This window comes from Lactuca virosa, chromosome 9 (genome assembly GCF_052849685.1).
Source record: "Lactuca virosa cultivar CGN04683 chromosome 9, Lactuca_virosa_CGN04683_v6, whole genome shotgun sequence".
Taxonomy (NCBI): Eukaryota; Viridiplantae; Streptophyta; class Magnoliopsida; order Asterales; family Asteraceae; genus Lactuca; species Lactuca virosa.
The window spans coordinates 70,264,389-70,275,527 of record NC_136434.1 but is presented as its reverse complement, the minus strand read 5'-3'; the positions used below and the strand labels follow the sequence as shown (position 1 = coordinate 70,275,527).

At 36.3% G+C, this 11,139-nt stretch overlaps 1 pseudogene across 1 annotated transcript; it reads right to left on the bottom strand.

Moving 5' to 3' along the window:
• Positions 1-6,008: 6,008 nt before the first annotated feature.
• Positions 6,009-10,178, bottom strand: LOC145136231 (centromere protein C-like; annotated as a pseudogene). The gene is made up of 11 exons (XR_013720328.1): positions 9,943-10,178; positions 8,875-9,050; positions 8,643-8,755; positions 8,455-8,551; positions 8,195-8,364; positions 7,402-7,988; positions 7,177-7,263; positions 6,809-7,042; positions 6,616-6,703; positions 6,397-6,507; positions 6,009-6,271 (listed from the first exon to the last, which is right to left on the bottom strand). The product of XR_013720328.1 is annotated as a centromere protein C-like (transcript).
• Between the last annotated feature and the right edge of the window lie 961 nt (positions 10,179-11,139).

Genomic DNA, 11,139 nt, shown 5'->3' with positions numbered 1-11,139 from the left:
GTGTAATTGTCTTTTGTTTTGTTTTTTTTTTTTTTTTTCGCTACCTTCTTGCTAGTCGTTTTCTAATAAATTCCAGTCGTTCAAAAAAAATGACCATTAGTTTCAGCTTTTTTTAAGAAGTCGATCCTTGTGGGTGATAATCATCATAATTCTGCTTTTTAATTATAAGTCCTGTAATAATTAATTAATTCGATTTTTGGTACCATACAAATAAGAGTATGGGTCATATAATATATCTGGGGTTGGGTTTTTTGTCCGCAAAAATTATCATGTGGATTAGGTTTCAAGGTGTTGACACCACAAAAAGGCGACAAAAAAATCATGTAAAGTAGAGTTTAAAGTTTCAACGCTTGATATACACCAAAACATTACATGTTTGTTACCGCGAGATATATTGAAAGTCGCAGATCGTTTGGTTTGAATCAAATTTGGAATGGGTACACTTGATGATATGAATCATTTGCAAAATAAGCATATTCTTTCTGTAGCAGATCTTTTACAAGAGCAATTTGGATTGGCCTTGGTTCGTTTGGAAAATATGGCTCGAGGAAACATATATGCAACACTTAAGCATAACTAGACACCAACTCTTCAGAACTTAGTAAATTCAACCCCCATTAACAGATACTTATAAAGTTTTTTTCCGTTTACACCTGTTACCTCAAGTTTTGGATCGAACTAATCCATTGACACAAATAGTTCATGGGAGAAATTGAGTTATTTGGGCATGGGGGATTGTCTGCGCAAACTGCTACTTTTCCAATACGAGATATTCATCCTAGTCACTATAGACGATATTTGCCCAATTGACACGTCTGAATGAATAAATGTTGGGCTTATTGGATCCTTAGCACATGCTTGGTTATCAAATCAACACACCTTTAACTTGATCAAATATAATTATTTTGATTTCTGTCATACATGACATTATTTGAATACATACAGCAGCCCAACCAACATTAACAAATATAAATTTTAAAACTGATGACATAGTTTATATTTTTGATAACTTGTTTCAATTGTTTAATGTAGAAGTTAAATGAGTCGAAAGTAAAGTTGTACTTGTACATATATGCATAGATAGTTGTCTTGTCTTTCAAAACCTGACGTAGTATGTGACTACAGAGAGACAATTTAACTAGGCGTATTGTCAAACGCAAAGAACAGGCACACTATCGTGTACCTGACGACCAAGAATTGAGAAACTGATCTCGACTCTTTATTTCAAAACAAAAACGAATTCAGAATAGAACCACATAAAAACCTGATGTACGTTTTTGACCCAGTACTTATAGCTAAACAATACCAATCCTAATACAACTAGAAAACCTCAACAGATAAAGACTAATACTAATGAGATAAAGACTAAATAAGAAACAAAATAAGCTAAACTTGGGCTTTACTCCTCCTTGAATATAATGTCGGCCAGGGGTAAATTAGGAAAAACTATCACTATATTGCATCAATGCATCATTCTCCCCTGCTTGAAAAAGAACTCGTCCTCGAGTGATTATCCGGATACAAGGGCAGATCTGGCTGAAAAATGGTGAGGTCAGACACATTAAACGTAGGCGAAATCGACCAGCCATCCGATAGATCAACAACATAGGCATTATCATTCACTTTCTGAAGTATCTTGCAAGGGCCAATTTTCTTCATCTTGAGCTTGTTGTACGTACCCATTAGGAACCATTCTTTTCGTAAATGAACCATAACGAGATCACCCACTTCAAATACTTTCTCACGTCGATGTTTGCCACGTGCTTCTTTATACTTAGAATTAGAAAACGCTAGCTTTTATTTAACCTCTTCTTGGACTGCTTCGATTTTTAAGCCAAATTTTCAGCTGTGAAACTGTGCCCAGGCAACACAGGTAGCTGAATAAGATCTAATGGATGTTTAGGCTGCCTTTGGTAAACAATCTGAAAAGGTGATTTACCGGTTGACCTGTTGACCATGTTATTAAAAGCGAATTCAGCTGGAGTGAGAAATTGGTCCCATTGTTTAAAGCAATCTCCACAAAGACACCTTATTAATTTCCCTAAGGTTTTGTTCACCACTTCAGTCTGCCCATCTGTTTGGGGATGGAAAGAGGTACTAAATTGGAGCGTAGTCTGAAATAACCTCCAAAGAGTGCGCCAAAAATGACTAAGAAACTTGGAGTCACGATCAGATGTGATTGTCGAAGGAATGCCATGTAAACGTACTATTTCCCGAAAAAATAATAAGGCAATATTAGACGCATCTGCCGTTTTCTTGCAAGGGATAAAATGGGACATTTTAGAGAAACGATCAACCACCACAAACACAGAATCATTTCCTCTTGTTGTCTTGGGAAGACCTAAAACAAAATCCATAGAAATATCTTCCCAAGGGCCGTCGGGAACAGGCAATGGAGTATATAAACCTGTATTTTGGGATTGGCCTTTGGCTTTCTGACAAATAACACATTTAGCAACAAATCGACCCACATCCCGCCGCAATTGCAGCCAATAATAACGCTCTTCAACTAACGCAATAGTCTTGTCCCTTCCAAAATGGCCTCTTAATCCGCCTCCATGCAATTCTTTGATAAGTTCCTCCCGTAATGAAGTGCGGGGAATACATAGACGATGATCATAGAACAGATAACCATGAAGTTTTAACATAGGTGGAACTATCTTGCTGCTCCATATCTTCTTAAAATCTTCATCATCAGCATATAACTCCTTCAAATCTTCGAAACCAGGGACTTCGGTCCTTCAAATCTTCGAAACCAAGGACTTTGGTCTGTAAGGTTACTAATAACTCAGCTCGACGACTCAACGCATCAGCCACCTTGTTCTGATCATCGGATTTATGTTTTAAAACAAACGAAAAACGCTGAAGATATGAAACCCACCGCCCATGCATGCGATTTAATTTCTGTTGACTATTAAAATACTTAAGTGCTTCGTTGTCTGTATAAAGAATAAACTCACGATGGAACAGATACTGCTTCCAATGTTGTATGGATCTATAAATCGTATAAAATTCTAACTCATAAGTAGTCCACTTTTGCCGTGCCTCACTAAGTTTCTCACTAAAAAATGCCACGGGTTTACCGTCTTGGGACAAAACTGCACTAATGCCTATAATCGATGCATCACACTCTAAAGTGAAAAGTTTATCGAAATTGGGCAAGACTAATAAAGGAGCAGAAGTCAATTTTTCTTTGATGAGGGAAAAACTTCGAGTAGCTGCATCTCCCCATTGAAACTGACCCTTTTTTGAGACACTGGGTGATAGGAGCCATAATAGAACTAAAATTTCGAACAAATCGCCGATAAAAGGTCGCAAGTCCATGAAAACTACGGACTTCACTAACGGTTTTGGGAACCGGTCACTCGCGTATGACACGTACTTTTTCCTAATCTACTCGAATTACATCTGCAGTAATGATAAAACCTAAAAATAGTAACTGATTGGTCAAGAAATTACATTTCTTTAGGTTGAGATAAAGTTTGTTAATGTTTTAAACAGTAAGAACCTCCGTGAGGTGTAGAAGATGCTCACTCTCTTTCTTACTATACACGAGAATATCATCAAAATAAACGACCACAAAAGATCCAAGGAAAGGTTTTAACACCTGGTTCATGAGTCGAGAGAAAGTGCTAGGAGCGTTGGACAAACCAAAAGGCATGACCAGCCACTCATAGAGACCATCTTTAGTTTTAAATGTTGTCTTCCATTCATCACCAGGGCGAATACGGATCTGATGATACCCGCTTCGTAGGTCGAGTTTAGAAAACACATTGGACCCTTCCAACATGTCCAACATGTCATCTAATCGGGGAATTGGAAATCTATAAGCCACCGTTATCTTGTTGATGGCCCTGCTATCAACACACATTCGCCAACTACCATCTTTCTTTGGAACCAACTGAGCGGAGACTGCACAAGGACTCATGCTCTCGTGAATGAGACCCTTTTTCAATAAATATTCTTCTCTTGTGGTAAGGTTAACTTTGGCCGCTGTTCCTCTGCAATCGCTAGATCGATGACCCAAGATGCCACATTTAAAACGCTTCCCTGGTATGGGTCGTGCGTTAAGGCTTGGTGGATTTCAGGGTGGTAGTAGCGGTAGAGGTGACGCCTTTACCCTTGTCGGGTGCTGGTGTTTTTGTAACCACTTGGCTGTTTTCTGTTGGCTGTGATGTTGACCCACTGGTGAATGTATTCCGATTAGCAGGGAATGAAAAGGTTTTACTACTCTTTGCCAATTGTGTTTCAGTCCGGATAGCCAGATTATACGCATCATCCAATGTATATACGGGTACTAGGGATATTCTATCTTGAATCGTGAGGCGTAATTCGTTAGTGTAGCGCGAGACCTGTTGTGATTCGGTTTCTGTGAGGTCATTCCTAACGGCTAATCGATGAAATTCGATGGTGTAAACCTCCACTGATCGATCTCCTTGCGTGCAATTTTGAAGCATGTTGAATAAAATTTGATCATGATTAGGGGGTAAGAACTTGCGCTTTAGTTCACGTTCCATTCGATCCCAATAAGTAATAGGTAATTTACCTTGGCGTTCTCGCGTGGTTTGCAGGTTCTTCCACCAAGCCTAAGCTCCTCCTTTGAGTTTGTAAGCCACGAGAGTGACCCGTTTATTTCCCGGGATATCATATAATTGAAAAAAATTCTCCAGCTCATTCATCCAGTCTAGGAAGCCTTCGATGTTCATGGATCCGCTGAAAGAGGGTACATCTTTTGCTCTTTGACGGTAATCGAAATCATGTGCATCCCTACATAGACCCGGACGCCCTCTCGCACCTTCATCACCGTCATCTTCTTCTAGATCGGAGTCTTCCCTGTTCCGTTCTTGTTCCTGCATCTGTAGATCATAAGCATTAATGATTGGAGGAGGTCGCTAAATGGGTTGCTGGTTGCGAATGAATTGTACGAGCAGTGGTTGGTTATTGCGGTTGAGTGCTTCCTGGTTTGCTTGCTCCCTACGATTCTGATTGTTGTTGGTTGTAAGAAGTGCTAAACTTTCTGTAATTTGTTGCAAGGATTGTTGGAGGGTTTGGAGGGTTTGTTCGATCTTGACGATTCGTCCAGAATCGGTTTCTTCGCCCGCCATGGATGTTGGGCTCTGATACCACCTGATGTGACTACAGAGAAAGACAATTTAACTAGGCGTATTGTCAAACGCAAAGAACAGGGGCACTATCGTGTGCCTGACGACCAAGAATTGAGAAACTGATCTCGACTCTATTTCAAAACAAAAACGAATTCAGAATATAACCACATAAAAACCTGATGTACGTTTTTGACCCAGTACTTATAGCTAAACAATACCAATCCTAATACAACTAGAAAACCTCAACAGATAAAGACTAATACTAATGAGATAAAGACTAAATAAGAAACAAAATAAGCTAAACTTGGGCTTTACTCCTTGAATATAATGTCGGCCAAGGGTAAATTAGGAAAAACTATCACTATATTGCATCAATGCATCAAAACCACATATATATCATGGAACGAACGAACCCAACACCAGAATTTAAGAAAAAAAGTAATTAAGAAGCAAGTTTGATTCCAAAACCTAATCCAGACAAGAATTTGAGATTTTATAGTTTGAAAAATACAGATATAGAAGAATGTGATTAATTTCAAACTTGTAAAATGATAAATGGTAAAACAGAGAGGCAGCTCTGCAACCCATATAACCGAACCGCACCTTTACTTGAGGCAGGTAAATCTTAATTAAACATTATCTATGTAGATTACACAAGAGAGTATTTGAAAGTATTTTGAAAATACATACATGTCCTTAATTTGTTGGTATTTCAGTTGAGCAGCAAATATATATATATATATATATATATATATATATATATATATATATATATATATATATATATATATATATATATATTAGAAAGCATGCATATTGTACATGTATCTGTTGAGGTGTTAATTGAAGTTTAGAAGTAGTAAAAAGCAAAGCAAAGTAAATTAAACTGCAGGGAAAGTTACATACATGATGATTGATGATTGATGATTGATATTTGATGCGTCTATTCTAAAAGCAAAGTTGTTTTCTTGCACCAACAAGTAAGTAAGCAAGCAAGTAACTTACATACATGCATGGGAAAAAGGTCAAAAAGTGAGTGAGTCAAAGTCAATGGAGAGCGGTCAACTCAACAAGGTGTTTGTACTTGTGAGAGACAAAAGATTCCACCTTGAATCCATCCCCCTTACTTGGAGATATATATTTCACACCGATAACTGTCGGCAGGCCTGCACCAACACAAACACCATAATCAAATTATACTACTATCAATCCTTTTCACTTCACATAAATAAATAACTTCAATTTTTCATTTTAATTAAAAAAATCTCAATTAAAAATACAATGCACATACTGTTATGGACTCGAGCGTATAAGAGTCTTTCTCCCTTCCAATATTCCAAGGGTCTCCTTTTAATTCTGCTGCTTCGTCTTACTCCAGATGACGTCCAACTAGACCCCGCCCCTGCCATTCCCATTTATCATAAATAAATAAATAAATAAAAATATGTGTTTCACTTTCCTTCATAAATTTTTAACATAAACACCACCTATGAGTTATGACCTAACCTACCTGCAAGGCTCTGGCGACGCTTTTTTGGATCAATCTTATTCTTCTTTCTCTTATTTGTTTTTTTATTTATCCTCCGATGCTCCTCCTCCTATTTATTAAAAGTTATAACTCAGTGTTTGTTTGTTAGGAATAATCTGATTTTTTACAAATATTTTTTTTATATAAGAAATAAATAAAGTAACCTTAACCTCACCTCATTTTGTTGTTCAGGGACAGGAACAATATCAAGACTTTGACCACTAGTATCCATGTCCATGTCCTCCTCAATATTCACGTCATCAGCATCTGTTTCACCTAATTTTAAAAAAACAAAAACAAAAATGTCAATTAACAAGACAAGGGTCAAACCTGGTTGCCTCAAATCCAAATCCAAATCCTCCACAACATTTACTTCTGCTTCTCCTGCCTTCTCTGTCACATCTTCAACCTGTTGTTATGTCAAAATGTCAATGCCAATATTGGGATGTCACATTTGTTTCTTAAAACATTCTTCTCTCAATCTTCACAAACTTAACTTATATTGTATGTAATTTATAAACCAGTTTTTTAAACACAACTTACATTATTATTCTCCTCACTAATAATCTCCTCAACATCCAAACTAAATTCTTTAACAACAGATGCTGCTTTTGCCACCGTATCTTCACTCTGCATAACATCATAATCAATTGCATTAATTCAGACTTACTTCTAAACTACATATGAAAATACATATAACAAATATATATATATATATATATATATATATATATATATATATATATGACATAAATATTAAATCCTTACATTTCCATTTATATCTTCGTTTGTTCGAATATCACCTGCATCCCTTTCTTCCACATTATGCTCCCTGTCTTCCATATCACCAGTGGCAGTGGCAGTTTCTGTAATATTCTTTTTCGCTGATGTGGCAGAAACCATGTCCTTGCTGGCACTAATGATTTTAGTAAAAGTTGTGGGATGTGAATCAACATCATGCCCATGGGTGGAGGAGAATGGATCTTTTCATTTCAACATTTGTTTTCCATATGTTGAAATTGCCAAAAATGGCCTCCTAGGTGGCGTGGGGGGCCCACCTACAGATTGGAATGGGGGGTTGTACTTGTTGGGTAATAATACTTTTTCTGTTGTATCAGTAGTCAATATGCTCTTGTTCTGAGACTCTTGTAGTAAATTCTTGAATGGAGAAATAAAGTCAACTCTAGGAATTTCATGGAACTCTGGAAGTTGTAAATCCTCTATATCAACATCTTTGATGTTCATACGCTCTTTTAAAAAGGATAACGCCTCATTTCCATCTAAATTCTCAATATTACTAGCCATTAATTCATCAAACATCTTGTGGATCCTATTCTCACTCTTACTTATTGATTCTGTTCACACAAAAGAGACAAAAAAATCTAGTAAGTTACATAGCATATCAAATAAAGGGTGACCCTAAAGATTCTTTATTAACAACAACAATATCAAAGTCTAATAAGAATGGGGTAAGAAGGAAGTAAGATGTAGCAATACAAGCAAAGATATGTTATATATTGTATAATTATTAAACTTAAAATAAAAGCATCAACTAACTTACCAGTTACTTCCTCTTCATCACATTGCTGATTGGGTGTGAAAGATTCTTGTTGTAAACATCGAGTAGGTGGAATTGGACTTACAATCTTATCTTGCAATGTCTCTTGAGCAACTGATGTATACTCCTGAGACTGACTGTAGTATTCATAATGCTTATAACTAACTTTTCTCCTGAAATATGGGTTCAAGATTACTCCATGAGAAATTACCAAGTAAAAAGAAAAACAGTAGAAAAAGTTAAACTGAAGATATCAATAGTACCTTGGTATTTCTGGACGACGATGTCTAACAGTAGTGGATGTTTTAACCTCATCTACATCTCCACCACCTCTCTGTCTCTTGAGCTCTTTTTGGGTGTCTAGAAATCAATTTTAACATGGTAATATGGTATAAGTCACTTGTGTGACATGATATCAAGTTATAAACAAACATCATGAATACTGAAACACCAAGATTAGAGAAGGATGATGTAATTTCAAACTTTTCAAAGGCTGCAAAAAATTCTTCTGGATCCTGCAGCTGATCAATTTCAAGACTTGGTTCCACGAGTGTAGAAGACTGGCTGTCAACACTCAACAGTGATGTGCATTAAGTTAACTTCTCCAGGTTTCTAGACTAAATGTTTATGTGGAAAGTGAAACACAAGAAAGTAGTATGTATATTGTATAGTATAACCTTTACCTTGTATCAGGCTTCAAAGAGAACTTAGCACGCTTCCGGACTAAACCTGGTCTGTGCTTTTGAGGGTTTTCCTTCTCTTTTATATCAGCTTCAGTTTTCTTGGTATTGAGGAATTCTAAACCTCCATCTACAACTGACTTTGCTTCCTCAAAATACTTATCAGGGCTTTGTAATGCCTTAAATAATGAAGAGAGAATAACAAGTTTAGATCAAATAGTAATGTGCATGATAACTCAAGCAACACAATAAGTGCTTCAATCTTCTTCTATTAACTGATTAACTATCGAATTTCATTCGCCTCATGGTTAGGAATGGATACATTATACATTATACATTATACATTATTATCTATCCACATACACATTATACATTATCATCTTTCTTTTTTTAAGACCCCTCTTCCTCTAAATTTCCACTTCATACATTCTCAAAAAGTTAAAGTAAGGTGTGTATTGTTAAATTTCCCCACAAGTAGATTATTTTTGTCAGTGGAGGGTTAAAAAGTATTCATTTGACACCAAAATGTCAGCTTAAAGACTTTCTGCAAACGCTAGGAGGATAACTTAGTTAAAATGCTTCCAACGATGTGGTGATTGTTGCTTCTGAGAATGTCTAACCAGAAATAAATAGAAATTCACACACATAATCTCTATCTAATGTCTTATGGTGATCTACAGCTGCAGACAATCAAAATCTACTACATGTTAGGCATGCACATTTTGAATGTAAGAATATGAAAGCACTTTTAAACCATCACACGGGTTCCAACCCAGCTGCCCATGACATAGTAAGAACATAATGGAAGGGGTAATAGATCTTAATGAAGAGGCTTGAGTGTAGTCTACTTTTTAGCTGGGAGACTGTCCCCGGCCAGTATCAGCAATCGCTTACATCCATTGTGTAAAGTCAATTGTGAAAGTAACTCAATCAAAATCTAGTAACTCAAAAAAAAATCGAAACAAAACACTCTAAGCAGAAGCACCGTGCTCCCACACAACAATTAGCACAAATTATAACTGATGAATGACTAAACTGTACAGAAAAAAGTTGCAGATAATCGAAAAGTACCATTGATATCGTATACTGGTGTACAGCTTCGAGGTCTTTGGATTTCAACGCATCTTTGGAAAGTCGGAGTGTTCGAGGGTTTAGAGAGATAATAGACTGTTCTTCAAATGGATCGACAAGAGTGAAGCTCTGCGTTTGATTCATCGTTGCATTTTCCGTGAATAAATTAAGTCCTAGACAAAGGAGTAGATAGGGATTCGAAATTGTTAGAGTACCAAGCGGGAACTTACATTCTTCAAATTGTTTGCTCTTTTATTAAACCCTCTCTCGATGTTGATTTTGATTAAAAGGGTAATGCAATAAAAATCTCAAACTTTAGGTAGGATTTTTAATTTGTCATAAATTTTTTTATTATGTAAAAGACTATAAATTTTTAGAAAACGTTCAATTTTTTATCTATTATTCGGTTAACAACCGGTCATCCTAAGTGACATTTTGATATGTTTGTTCCGTTGATGTGACATGCTGTCTGAATCCACGTCATCGTAGATATCAAATAAAATGGAGAAGGCGCAAGCAGGGATCGAACCGGGACCTCCCGACGAGGTCTTTAGCTGCTGAGCTAGATACCTACCGACAACGGCTTTAGCCGTTGAGCCAGATGTTGATTTCATTTATATTTTCATAAAACTTATTTATATTATAAAAAATCATTATATACTCGTAAAGAAAATAAACGAGAAAATAGTAATGTCAGGTTTCAAACATAGGTTTCCTTCATAAATAGGCAACAAACATACCAAACTAGAAAATGTTGATTTCATTTATATTTTTCTAAAACTTATGTATATAACAAAGTGTTATATAAATATAGGGTCCGGATCCATTAAGTACTTCGATAAGGACCGTAAGGACAATTTAAAGATTAAATTTATCAAAATTACCGACGGCAAAATTGGACAACTCTGTAATTTTTGGGTCATTAGTCACGCGCCTCCAACTTGGGCCACATACACATTTTGGATGCCGCCAACTTGGGCCACGTACATATTTTGGATTGAATACTGATGGGTGCTAGATACATAACTAAATTCAGAATGCATGAATTTGTGTATACAGTTGTGCAACTTGAAATAAAGTTTAATAACCCAATATTTTTTTTACCTTGCATAACATGAATACTTTCAACTTAGCTTTATTATTCTAACTAGTGGGTGAGCCCGTGGTGAACCACGGGTCATCATTGTGGTTGTTCTT